This window comes from Lycium ferocissimum, chromosome 12, assembly GCF_029784015.1.
Source record: "Lycium ferocissimum isolate CSIRO_LF1 chromosome 12, AGI_CSIRO_Lferr_CH_V1, whole genome shotgun sequence".
Classification (NCBI taxonomy): Eukaryota; Viridiplantae; Streptophyta; class Magnoliopsida; order Solanales; family Solanaceae; genus Lycium; species Lycium ferocissimum.
In genome coordinates this window covers 42,161,720-42,176,348 of record NC_081353.1, presented here as the reverse complement: position 1 = coordinate 42,176,348, position 14,629 = coordinate 42,161,720, and the positions used below count along the sequence as shown (strand labels likewise).

The window sequence follows — 14,629 nt, the reverse complement described above, 5'->3', positions numbered from 1 at the left end:
TCGCTAGCACCTTAAAGATTAGAGTCTTGTGCAATGGCACTACCCTTTTTGACATATAACTGGGCATGATCTTATAGCTTTTCTGTGATCGCCTAATCTATAGTAATTGAACTTGACACGATTTGTTCGACGATCGTTCTACTCGCTTTTGGTTTTCTCTAAGATGAGGCATATTCCCTTATGGAGACTATCTCATTATGCCAACCTAACTGAACTAAGGTTCTTCATATCTCATACTAACCCTTCGGGTCTTCAATTATCTTACTGGCGATTCTCGCATCTCCCCCTTAGTTCAAGGCTAACATCTTATACTTACCAATTCTCCGTTTTGATGGGATCCAATTAACTTTCCTTATCTTCTGTAATTCCTTTGTACTCTATAACATTTATGAATCTTTCGACTCCGTTCGAGCAATTTCTCATGGAGAAAAAACTAAATTTACTTACATGAACGGGTTGCTCCTGTATTAATAACTGGCATACTCCATCTTAACGACTTAACTCTGCTCACGCTGTAAATCTTAGGACAAACCCCTTTTTTTTTTTTTTTTTTTTTTAACAACTCTTAAAGGTTATTCTTCTGTAGTTTGCTGTCTTACGACTTAGCTGATTTCTTCTTCCACTAGTCACTCTACTCTGAACTTAACTTAAGCCCTTAGTTTCTAACACACATATTCGGATGTATCCCGCTCACCCACTCAAGGTGTTCATCTGAATAGGAAAATCAAATCATATTTCTAATAGTTCTGCTGAAATTGCTAATGCATTGCATCTACTCAAAACTTACGTACTATTTTTCTGTCAATCACCTGCTAGCTTCATATTTTCTTATTCTGCTCTGAATAACCTAAGTTATTTCTAACTCTCCCTCATCATCTGACGCTATTCTATGGCTGTATACTATCTTTTCTGAACTATGGATCACACTTAAGAAACCTTTATCCATCTTATACGAAAGATACCCAAGCTTTCTATACACTTCAAAGTCATATCAGACTATACCCATCCGGAATGAACACTTACTCACATAGCTTAAGAGGATTCGTCACCTCTCCTTATTTCATAATAATAATTACTTCGAATTAACTTACGGTACCGTCGTACTCTCTAACTCGATCTGACTAAAACTTTAAACAAACTAAAATCATTCATATTCGTCACAACTCTTCTTCCTTGGTATTCTTGTCTCAATCATACTATTACTTCTTTTACATATAAACTCGTCGTAATTTATCCCTGCTTATCAACTCAGTTGATACTTCAATATAATACTCCATTAAGATTGACGACCTTTTCTATATCATCTCTTAGTATCACAAGCCTTTCCAAATTATCCTAGCATTACTTTTTACCATATCGATATTGTCCTCTTAATTACTATTACTATCAATTTTTTTATTTTTTTTTTTACAGTTAACTTTATTTCTCGAAGTCAGGCTTGCAACTTGGTCAAATCCTATCATTACTGTTGACACGACCTTTCAAGACATACTACGAACTTATATCTCATTCTCCTTCTATTTCTAGAAAAATTTTGGCAGGTTTCCTCTATATTTCTTACTATCCCAAACTCCGTACGATGAAATACCAACAATGCCTCACAAGGCCAATATATATAAATATATGTCATATCATATCATAGCCACACGGGGCTCCCAATTTCAACAACAAGATATAAAAATGATGAACTTACCTCATATGTCCAACTCAAACCGTACCCGTTATACTTTCCGTTTATTTTCCCTTCAATCTTTAAGCTGCGGATGGAGTGGGTCGATGACCTCCGCCAGAAAAGCTCGCCACCACTTCCTTGAGATCCTCCATGATTTACCTTTTTTCCGTTAACTTAGCTCCTTTTCTAATTTCTCCGATATCCTCTCCCTGTTGTATTTCATTCTCAAGAACATCATTATCATTCAACATACTATTCATTCCACTACACCCTTCTCGGGTAACTTACATTGTATTCCACTTTCAATAGCACTTGAAATCTCATTCGTTACCAGTAAATACTGCACAATTGTACCCCCTCATGGGTAAACATCTTAGTTGAACCTTGAGTTACCTGTTCATCTTCTGCGTATTCGAAACGTACGTAATTCAAGAGGAAGAGAAGTTACTTATTGCTCTAAGCTTCATGGCACGATCTAGAGTATGAAAGAAGTGAAACAAATCCTGAATGTCTTGGTGGTCAACTGTTTATATGTGTGGGGCCCTCACACATATAAAAAGACCCATCGGACACGGCCTCATAGACTCCCTAAGACACTTGAACCTAATGCTGCGATACCAAGCTTTGTCACGCCCGAACACGGGCTCGGACGTAACACGGCACCGTGCTCGATCGTACAATGTGACCGAGCGAACCAACTGTCTGCTGAATCAACATGTGGTACCGAAACATAACTAATTTATAAAATAAAACTAACACATGTCGATTAACTAAAGGTCTGTTCGAAATATCATAATGCGGAAATACTTAGACAATCGAACATATCGAAAGTAGCCAACATGGCTAAACCAAACAACTCGAACATTTCAACAACAAAGGCTAACATAATAAATATCGATTTTACTCTCGAACTGTGTCTATGAAGCCTCTAAGAGTACTAAATGATAAGTTTGTCTATAAACCGAAATAACCGGATAGCTAACAATGCCCCGAAGGAATGTGGGCTCCTGGCATCGATACGTGCCTCCTAATTAGCCGAATCGTCAACTCGTGTATCATTACCGCATCGCGAGATGTGCCCCCAAACAATAAAAGGGACATCGGACATTTGAATTGTGCGGGTATGTAAAAAACCGAAGCAATAAAATAAAATCGAAACCGAAACTCAACTAAACAGAAAGAAGGCTAAGTACTCACTCGTTCGGATGAAGAATCACCGTAAAGCGTAGAATATAATCGTGGCTCCGGGGCCCAAATAATGTGCACAAAAAGCGCGGCCTCGGCCCAAGCAATACGTATGCATAAATCGTGGCCTAGGGCCCAAAAGTACGTATACAGGTGTTCAACATTAACAATTTACAAAGCGGGATCGGCTATACCGATAGCATGATAAGCGTTTTCGATTATAGGACTCTTGCAAATAAGCGGTTATACACGCTCGAGACTCATGTGATAATAATGCATAAGTCTATAAAGATTACGTGCCGAGTTCATGATGTTCAAGTGATAACCATGAACGATTCTATAATCGCAACCCGAAGATACGAGTTCTATATCATATCATGAAACTAGGGCTAAACTATATTCCGAGTCAAATTGCGGACAAGTATGAAGAATGAGGCGTAGGGAGAATCATGGCGAACATTCCCTAACGTAGATAGTTAGCCTCACATACCTTAATTCCGGCCTTTGAGCGTAATACAATGTTCGTCACTCCTTTCAACTTTGATCTATAGCAATACAAGTCAAAGGGATTCTATATTAGCAATAATATTCATGCTTTGGTCATCTAAGCATTTTATCAAACACTTGGTGGGCATGAAGCTCCACAACCCTCATTAATGGTGTTTTCTTCACCAATTTCCCATTCTATTACTTCTAGCTAAATTCTACAATTTCAATTAGATGTAATTAACATCATTCTCCATCACCCATATGAATACAACAATCCCAAGTCAACAATCCAAAAACCCTATCATAGTTCATATAATTCTCTTTATCAAACCCATCTACTATTCTCCCAAGAACTCATCAACACTTTAATCATCATGAAAAAGTCATGAAACTTACCTTAGATAGTGGTTGAACAAGTCTTGAGTGGAGTTACTTCTCTAGCACCAAAACCCTACTTCACTTCCCTTGGGTTTTCTTGAATTAGATGAACCTTGGCTAGGTTTCATACATTTGGGTTCATGGATTTGGTGTTATTGATTATGGATTTCCCTTGAATTTTCGTGTGGATGAAGGTTAGAGAGTATTCTAGAGGTTTTCTTGACCAAGAATGATGAAAATATGATTTTGGTCGAGTTGGGTCTTATTTAAAGTAGTCCGAGAAAAGTCCGGACAAAATCTCTGTCACAACTTGCGACGGACTGTGGCGTCGCATGTCGTGTCTGCGAGTCGCACCTTCCGTCGCATCCGGTGACAGAGGCGATTTTCTCGTCGAACAGCCTCGTCGTAAAATGGCCATAACTTTTTACACAGATGTCCCTTTGACCCCCGTAAGATACCGTTGGAAAGGTATTTCAATGCTCTACAACTTTCATCAAGGAAGTTTTCCCAAATTCTCAATTAATAATGGGGTTATGATCGTTGGAAGTAAGACCTTGTATAAACTCACTTGCAAACATGCCCGTAGAGTGGCTTTCAACTTTGTTTTTCCCAAAGACATTTCTTATGACTTAATTGGTTTTCAAAACACTTCCTATAACCCTCATATTGGTTTCATTATATTATCATGTTATGATTCAAGCTTCGTCCGAAGTTACGAGGTGTTACATCCCAGACCCTAGAAAACCTATTTATAGGATGTCCAAAAACGAGGAAAACTTTCAGACGAAAATACCCTGTGCACCATGTGCGGTTCGCACATGGTGTCGCATGTCGCATGTTGCACCAAAACCGTCGCAGGTGCTGCATACCTTCACGTCTCCTTTGGTACTTCTCTGTCACCAGATGCGATGCCATATGCGACTCGCATGTGTAACATGCGAATCGCACATGGTGTCGCATGTGGTGCACAGACTACATCTTCCTTGGCACCTCTCTGTCAGCAGATGCGACACATTATGCGACTCGCATGTGTCACATGCGAATCGCACATGGTGTCGCAGGTGGTGCCTGGGTTCGTTTCAGTTCAAGTTAAAGGTACGGGGTGTTACATTATGTTCATTGGCTTAATCAACTAGTAATACTTTTCAAGTTTTACACTTTATAAATAGCTGCTATAATATTTTTACCATAGCATTTTTATTTCGCTAAACTTTGGAATATGTCATAATTTATTTAAGTGCTAGCAACTATAATTTTATGAAGATATATTTAATATTAATATGCTAATGTTACATGGTATTATATAATACGGTTAAAAATGTTTTTTTATTCAACCATGAGGCTCCAAGAAATTCAAAAGAAGAAGGAAAAAAAAGCCAACAACTTCAGCCAATTTAAATACCAAAGCAGCCCAAACGAAACCCATGGTCCAATTCCCAAACTGCAGGCCCAAAAATCAAAGCCAAAACTCATTCTAATATTCAGCCCAAAATAATAACCAACCTAAGCAGAACCCAAACATTTTTTTGCGCGGAGTGCCCTTCTTTTGGGGTGGTCTTTAAATTTTGCCCCTCATATTTGTGGTCTTTAAATTATGCCCCTCATATTGCTGGTCTTTAATTTTTGCCCTCCGCATTGCAACTTTGAACTTTCGCGCCTAAATAATGAGGTTCTGAGTTCGAACCCCCGCTCAAGCATAAATTAAAAAAAAAATCGCAAGACAAGGTTTGGGTCGCGTGTATGCCGGACCCGGCATACTTTTGTTAAGGAATTACACATTTTATGCCGGACCCGGCATACTCATGCCTTATGGGCAGACTTGGCATAAGTATGCCGGGTCCGGCATAACTTTGGTAATTCCTTCACAAAGTTATGCCGGTGGGGGCATACTTTTAATGGGCAAACTTTTATGCCGGATCCGGCATAAACTTTTGAATGAATTATCAAAGTTATGCCGGACCGCATACTTATGCCAAGTCTGCCCATAAGGCATAAGTATGCCGGGTCCGGCATAACTTTGGTAATTCCTTCACAAGTGTATGCCGTTGGGGGCATAGCGAAATTTAAACTTGCCTTGCGATTTTTTTTTAAAATTTTGACTGCGCGTGGGTTCGAACCTGGAACCTATGGGTTTTAGCCGAAGGGCAAAATTTAAAGATTTCAAATATGAGGGGCAAAATTTAAAGACCACCCAAAACGAAGGGCGAATTGCCCGAACCCAAAAGCCTATATTCTTAACCAAACAACTGCTCCTACCCAACGTCTCTCCATTCTCTCTTAATAACCATTCCATGCAAAATTCCAAAGAGCTACAAACAAAAACTCAGTAGAGGTCTCACCATTTCGGGCAAGACCCTAAACACCTCGTGGCTAAAGCTTTAATTCTGATTGGTACGTTCAAACTTGATTTTCTTTATCATTTTTCTTTCGCCCTTTTAGTACAAGAGCTTTAATGGATTTCGTCTTCTTCCTTCTTTTTTCTGATCCGATGACATACAAAAAATCCTAACGTTTGAATTTGAATGGAGCTTTGACCAAGAAATCCCGCCCAAAATCTATGCAAACCCTAAGTTCGCCTTATAAATACTTGCTTTGAGTCCATTTCGGACAAGTTTTGGCTGCTGCTTCTCCCTCTCCAAACTTCCAAAAATTACTCTCTGTTTCATACCGTTTATCTTTCAAAATATAAAATTCACATCAGATTTCATTGCCCGTTTATCTCTTTTTAGATCTCTGTCGACTTTTAGCTGCGGCATAGATTTCTTTTGTTTGATTGTGTCGCTTTGTTGGTGAGCAAAGTCTGTAGTCCGGTGGATCTGTGGACCCCTGCCTCAGTTCATTGCGCCATAAAAAGTGGTTTGTAGCTCTAAAATTCTTTCTAGCTATTTTCTTTCTTTCCTTTTAGATTCAAATGAATATGTTGTAGACTCTGTTTTCTTTAGAAATCATGCCTTAGGATTCATTTGTGTCGTGTATTTAGGCCACAAAATCCGAATGAAAATAACATGTATTTGACTGCATTTTGTTGGATCTATGATGAATGAGTGGTAAATCAGTAGGTTTTTAAGGAGTTTCTGAATTGCAAAATCTTCGGAAATATATTGTATTTCAGTTATTAGAGTTAAGCCTGATTCTTAAGTTCTCTTCTCTAGTTGGATTTCATATAAAGTCTGTTATTATTGATTTAACTAGCTGCGCATAATTTGAATTGATTTCTGTGTTTAGTCCGAAATTTTAAGAGATTAATACCTTAACTGGAACCATTTATAAGTCAAGTATAGGAAGCATGATCTAGACTCTCCTTATTTAAATACCTTATTTATGAATAAAGATCTGTAATTGGGTTTATTAAAGAACTAGAGAACGATTGCTAAGCTCCAATATATGTGCATAAACCGTAAGATGTGTATAGCTCATTTAGTTGCTGGTTGTGCATGCTACTTACAAATACTTAATGCAAGTATGAACAATAATGATAATTTTTAGGCTAATATATGGATTTGCTGTGCATGGAAATTAGCTTGGCTTTCCATTTCTCTACATACAAAAGTTGAACCACTTCATTCTCTAACATGCCTTGATTCATCTTCTAAGGTTGCTGCCTAAGAAATTCTATCTTTAGGAGTATTCCATTAAGTGATAGATTAATTAGCATAACCCATCCTTGTTTAAATTTTTTTTACATACTTTGCAGACTCGGACATAGCTTAAATCTAAGCCTAAATGCGTTCTTTTACTAGTTTAATTGTACATGAAGTGGTGTATATGTTGTCTACCTGTTAACATTAAACATGTGATGGAATTTCTCCCCATATGTGTTTTTGCTTGAATCTAATGTTAATGTTATATATCTGGCTATTCCCTATTCCTTTTTTTTTTTTTTTTTTAACATGTACACTTTGGGAGCAAAATGGAGTCTTCGTGAAAGACTCTCACTGCCCAAGTGGTCTGGCTTTGAGACTCGACACCGCCACTAGATTTGCAACGTGCATCTCCATTTTATTCGCTTCTTTCGCTCCCTCGAGCACATCCGAACAGAAACAAAGAGGAAACCGGGAATCCGCATTCGCTCCTTCATTAACTCTTCTTCCTCTCTGGAAAATATCCGAACTAAAGCAAGAAAAGAGAGGAGGAGACAGGAATGGTTGCAGCGTTTTGTTTCTTCTCATCTTATGCTTAACTGATTATTTTGTGTGTGCGACTGTTTATTTGATTTATTTTAGATTATCAACCTTTGAACATTTGAACCTTTGGGGGGTTTGGGATATCATTTTTTAGTGAAGTCTTGAGAAGTAGTTATATTTTTCCAAAACATTAGTTGACCTCATTTCTTTCAACTACAGATTTCTTTCATGGTTATAAGAGTTTCAAAAAGGTGCAACATAAATATTCTTTAGGAAACAGAGAATCAGTTTTTATCTTGGCCTTGGTTCATTCTTACAAATCAAAACCTACTTTTGAGTAAAATAATTTTGAGGTTGCAGCAAAGCCATTTTCAAAGTAAAAATGAGATTTTAACGTCCTTTGGAATCTGGAAAAGTTTGTTCAATATTCACCTGGAAGTTCATTTTTGGAATTTTCGAATCTGCATATAAAAACTGATTTTTTTTATAGAATCTTTTGAGCTAACTTTGGCCTAGATTTAAAGTAGTCTTTTTAGACTTTAAAGTAACGTTTATTATTTTTTTCTTTTTTGTTTAAACTGCTAAAGCCAAAACCAATGTGATTAAAAGTTCTTATTTTTTAAAAGTCCAAACGTTGCTTTTTCAACAAGTTAATTACATTTCTCCAGTACTTACAAAGTACTACGTATATTTTTTCACATATGTTTAATTAACCTAAATTTGATCGGTAACCGTAGTTAACGGATTCTAATGGATGCCTAAGACCTTCCCACTAAGATATTTAGAACCTTTACCTAGAATTTATTAGGTTAGTAAGACCTTTAAAATTGGAGTTTATTTTAGGCATTTACTTAGTTAAATAGGTGTCCTAATTCACCGTTAAAATAATTAGGTAGAACTCTTTAAGTTAAATAATTAGGAAGCAACAATATGTTGTACTGCGCTTTGACCCAATTAAACCAATGAGCTCTGCAAGTAAAAAGATAATGTGAACTTCCTAAGCCTGATATTTTCCAACAAAACCATTATGTTAAGATGTTTCATTATTATAGAGGCAATATAACTCAGGACATGCAAAAATTGTAGATGTTTCGTATGATTGTGCAATATAACTCAGGACATGCAAAAACTATAGTGCCAAACTTTTATTACCAAACTTAAAACATACATAGAAATGGTCTTGCTACTAGACATAGTCCCAGTAGTCTGATCTGCAAATAGCATTCAATAATACTACTATTACAACATTAGGAACTAGGATTTGCACTTCTTATTAAGACTATGTGCTAAGTTCCTACTATTACAACACTAGAAACTAGGTTCTTATTGACACCAAGTGCTTAGTTATCCTGCCAAAAGGGGCAGTCCGGCCTTTTGTTCGCTTTGTCCACGTCGATTTGTTTGTCACGGCATTCTTTCGTGCAGAATGCAAGTGACCTGCCAAAATTACACTACATTAGCACAAAAAATCTGATATTAAAAAAAAAAAAATAAACCAAAAGCGAACAGTACCTGTACCTAAATATATCCTCTGCTTGATTGAATCTAGAATGGCAATAGAAACACTCTTTTGGGAATGGTCCGTTTGCTGTCAGTCCAGCGTCAATGGAAGACCTTGCATGATCAGAAGACATTATAGTAGATAATAGTTAAAGTAAGTGTAGATTAGTGTGGTAGTGAAGGAGAGGAGTGATGCAGTATTTATAGGGGGGTTGGATTGTGGGGGTATGATCTGCTGCATTTGACAATCAAAGTAGTTTGATACAACAAGGTGTGAATTCAAGACTCAGTTGTTTTCTTATGCTGTTTGTTAACTCCAAGGATACCGCAATAGTACATTGTTATCTCAAGTAAAATCACACCAATGAAGAAAGATAAATAGGATCATACCTCTTCTAGTAGAGTTGGAAGGGAGTGAGCTAGTATTCAGCGATGTGTACATTTCATCCACGAGAAATGGACCTGTGATTTTTCCCCCGCCATATTTCAACTATGTTTATTTCATGGGATGCACGTGGAACGCACGAGATGCACATGTGGCGCACGAAATGCACGTATACCAAAGAAAAGTTGAAGAAATTGTCAATACTAAAGCATGCCTTCATCAACCTATTACAGTCAAAGAATTCAAGGGCAACCTTAATGGCTGCTCTTGGGAAATTTAATATTAATGAATACTTTATGAAATGGACTTGTGATTTTCCCACATTTCACATTGTTATAGGATTTATGTATAAACTTAAGATGATCCATCCGCTCATAGCTATATTAGTTGTTTAGTTGGAGAACCTTGGAATTAATACATTATGTATCCAATATTCTCAACATTCTGCCTTGGCAATAGTTTGGTAGGTCTTGTTGGGCCCGTGCTAATCTAGTATACTTAAAAGTTGTTACATCAAAAAGTTGAATTACCTAGATATCAGATCTATGTAAATTTAAATAAAATATCACAATCCTTCAAATTTTAATGTACAACTAACGGTTTCTATTGTTTTCAATCATTTTTACCTTCTAAAAATATCTTAATATTATTGCTTGCCTTTTTTACTTAAGTTTTATTCATTTTTGGGTGGGATAATCTTGAAACTGGTAGAACCTTCTTATTAACGAGAGTAGAGATAAAGAAAAAGGAATCCGTTAAAATCTGAAATCATTTGTTAGACTTTAAAGTTGAGATGTTTTTATTTTTTATACCGGAAAAGGTATGATCATATTTATCTTTCTTCATTCATAATGGTATGATTTTAGTTGACATATTAGTGTACAAATGCAGGAGTAAGTAAAGAATGTTAACAATATCAGAACAGCTCAGTTTGTCCAAAAACTTTATCCAATAAAACTTGTAGAATCTATATCATTCCAAAATTCAGATATTTGCTTTCTTAAATTGGTCGAACCATCTCAACCATCTAATTATATGTTTAACTTTAAAATGAATAAAATAAAAATAGTAGTATAAACATTCTTGAATTTCACTTTGCATTCACATCTTCTGAAATTATTCAACTAAAGCGTCAGATACATCTTTCTTTTTAGTCTTCAAATGCTTTTGTTGGTAAAGCACGTGTTGGACACATGGGCAAAAGTCGTGTGTATTAAACTCATCCGGAGACGTATAAAAGGTGACCCGTGAAACCGTGATACCTTCTTTCTTTTTCTTCTTTTTTCCCAAAACCACCAGCAAGGTAATTAAATAAATCAAAAAAGAGTCTTACAAAGAAAAGGAAAATGCAGCAAAATAGAAACAAAAGAAAACCAGATCTTGGACGAACATCAATATGGGAAAACGAAGCTAAACAAATCATGTAAAGAACAGATGAAGGGATGTGCATGATGTCTAGCTGTCTTGGTTTGATGCCATTTATGAATACCTCCAAGCTCAAGTGCTATGGGATTAAAACCAACTGAATATGCTTCAAAGACATGTTGCAATGCTCAATCTAGCCCTACTTCACCAAACTGTCATGTGATGTGACACCGTGGTATGTAAAAGGAATTACAGTCAAACCTCTCTATATTTCCGCTATTACGTTATCAACATTTTATAACGTCCGGGGATTTTTACCGAAACCGATTTTTCGTGTTATATTTTACTTCTCTATAACAGCAATGGCACTCATTATATGAGACACTCTTTTTGTAAATTACCTCTCTATAACAGTCATACTCAAATATTTTGTGGGAAATATATTATATATACAAAATATCAGGGGCGTATCTAGCATAATAAATGGGGGTTCAATTGAACCCTTAACTTTCGATGCGGAGTATAAATTTATGTGTAAGAAATTATGAAAATTCTAATAAATAGTAGATATGAATCCATAACTTTAAAGATATAATGAGTTCAATACTAAAAATCTTAAGGTTGAACCCCTGAAATTTAAATCCTGGATCCACCTCTGCAAACTATTAAAATATTTATATTAATCATCATTAATGACATGCACATGATAAATTTTAAGTACAAATATCTAAATTTAAAAATAAAAAAAAAAAAAAAAAAACTACAGCACATATCCCATCTCATAACACCAATCAAGCATAGGATGTTGTCTTTTCCCCAAAAAAAAAAAAAGAGCATAGGATGCTACCACTTATATGGAGTTTGATGCAATCGTCCAATTCGAAACTTATGAAGAGATTCATGCTTAAATGCCTATCGGGATAAAGAACAAGACATCGGATGTAGAAGGTAGACATCAAAGCCCCCCTAATGATAGAGCCTCAACCTAATGCTACTGGGGGTGAAATAAGAGTCGCCCGTTAAGCTCTTAGACAGAGGCCGACAATACATATGTATATTTCCGTTTCCGCCCTCAAAAAAATCTCAATTTGGCTCTTTAAAAAGCTGATTGAATTAGATTTGGAGATATTTTAGTAATATTATATATTGCTTGATTTTAAAAGCCTATTTGACGAAATTTTTACAAGAAATGGTCGGTTCATTTACTGAAAGTTTGAAAAAAAAAATCTTCGTCAATTCAAGCGTTATATTTGTTATATACCCCATTTTGACTGCCAAAATGAAAGACAACATTGCATTCCTATGCTTGGTTTTGCAGAGTCACACTAATTGACTTTACAGAATTAGGACACCTAAGTATTAACTAAGGTAAAACTAACTAAACCCGTTAATGGTCTGCTTAAGTTTAATTCTAGGTAAGGGTTCTAATTAGGGAAACTTACAAAAATGACTACATTTTGAGGGTTAAAAATTTGGCATAGCTACACTTTAGCTAATTACATTTCGTGTTTCCCCATGAATAACAAGCCAACATGCGGAATCGTATTCAAAATTCCTCGATTGTATTCGATTAAGTTTGTATTCAATTTTATTTTTTTAGTAATAAAATTGTATTCAAATCAAATATATTCAACTCAATCCGTATTCACTTTGTTGCATTTTTCACTCGTATCCATTAAATAACCATTCAGATTCATAACTTAGACTCCGTTGTATTGATGAATACTAACAAAAACTAAATACATAAAAATATAGATACACAATTCAAAATTAACAAATACACTCTAAAAAAATGAATACATTCTAAACATTTGACCAAAAAAAGCTCAAAAAAGTGAATACAATCGCCGTATTCGTGAATACAACAATACCAACCACTAGCTCCTACCTAACTACACGATTTTACTGGATGCGCCAAAAATTTCGCAATAACAACAACAACAACAGAGAGAGAGAGAACAACAACCAACAAAAACGACCTATTGCAGAGACTATCTCTATGAACCACAACAACAACAACACCGACCGGATGCTTGAGGATGTGCGGGCGGTGGTCACGACGGAGCTACGGCGGCGTAGAGGCATGCTGAACACGTCGTTGCTGGCAACCGGATCTAAGAGATGCAGGGGCGGTGGCGGCGGGGACAAGCACACACGTTTATCTTTGGGATGCACGATCTTGTGGGCGTAATGTCTGACTAACAAAGAAGCGATAAACGACAATCAAAATAGATCGTTTAATCGTCGGTACACCTTCTTCGCTTCTCCAAAGAAGCTATGGACAAGTATTTGTTTTGAATGGGAATGACGTCCCGCTATCATTGGAGCATATTTGGTGTCTCATCAAATTAGAATTGAGGAGGAGGGAGGAGGGGGGGGGGGGGTTGAGGGGGAAAATATTGATACGATGAAATAAAGAAGAATAGTTGCATTGTGTAATTGATATGCAGAGATTTAGGTTTTATGAGATGTAATTAAAATAAAATGTAGCTACTAAATATGATTATCATGCTGAGTGTTTGCCACACTATGTGGATTTCCTTCTAATTATCCTAAGGGAAGGGATTAGGCATCACTTCTAGATCCGTTAACTTCTGGATTTATAGGCCAAACTTAGGTTAATTAATTTAGATTAAATATAATGCTCAAATCTTAAAAAAATAAGTTGCAAATGTTATTAAGGTTTTAAAGGAAAAATATAATAATGCTATTTAATGCGACTTGTAGAAATACATAATAGTCCACTTAAAAATAAAACTTATAAATGTTGTTAAGCTTTAAATAATAATATTATTTTAAATGAGACTGGCAAAGTATAATGATTTGCATATAAGTAGAAGTTTTTAAGGGGAAACCTAGCCAATTTAAACTTGGAATGACATTATATGAGTATTGTGGTGGAGGAAATCTAGACTTATTATAAATAGAATGCAAAAGGGTGTAAAATAATGTAAATGAAGTTTTAAGATTCAATTGGTTAGATATGCTTACATAATCTAAACTATTTTATAAATAGAATGCAAAAGGTGAGGGATTTTCTTTCTCTTTCTTGTTAACTTTATTTAACTATGTTTTGGCTAAATATATATATCATTGGATTAATCTAAAACATTCATGAAATGCACTGGGATTAATATTTGCATATTAGGGCGTTTTGAAATTTTAAGTAGTGAGTATAAATCATAATCCCTTTTAGCTTAAAATATATAATTGTGCTATTTTGTAAATCAATTATTCTAAGAAAGATAAATATTATAGGTATCATAAATAATTTTAACGTAGAATAAAAGAGAATGAAACTTGGAGAATTAATTGTTAGTCTTCCTAACTACCCATCACTAAAACTAAACCTACTAATTTTGCTAAGGTTCATTTTATCTAAGGAAACAAATAAACAAAGTGAGGTATCAATTATGCAATACAAAATTAAGGCACAAAATTAAGGCATAAACAAAATAAAACAGAGGGCGGATACTATTAAATGGGCTGTTGCAATCTGTTGCTGTTGCAGGCCCGCCCCAAAATTCTGTT

General features: G+C 35.7%; 1 protein-coding gene and 1 long non-coding RNA gene across 2 annotated transcripts in view; one reads left to right on the top strand and one right to left on the bottom strand.

Moving 5' to 3' along the window:
* LOC132040000 (cyclin-A3-2-like) overlaps positions 1–14,629 on the top strand; it is a 112,283-nt gene that overhangs the window by 90,367 nt on the left and 7,287 nt on the right. The window lies entirely within an intron of this gene.
* On the bottom strand, positions 8,970–9,807 carry LOC132039817 (uncharacterized). Its single transcript, XR_009410488.1, has 2 exons — positions 9,361–9,807; positions 8,970–9,285 (listed from the first exon to the last, which is right to left on the bottom strand). It is a non-coding gene; the product is annotated as an uncharacterized LOC132039817 (long non-coding RNA).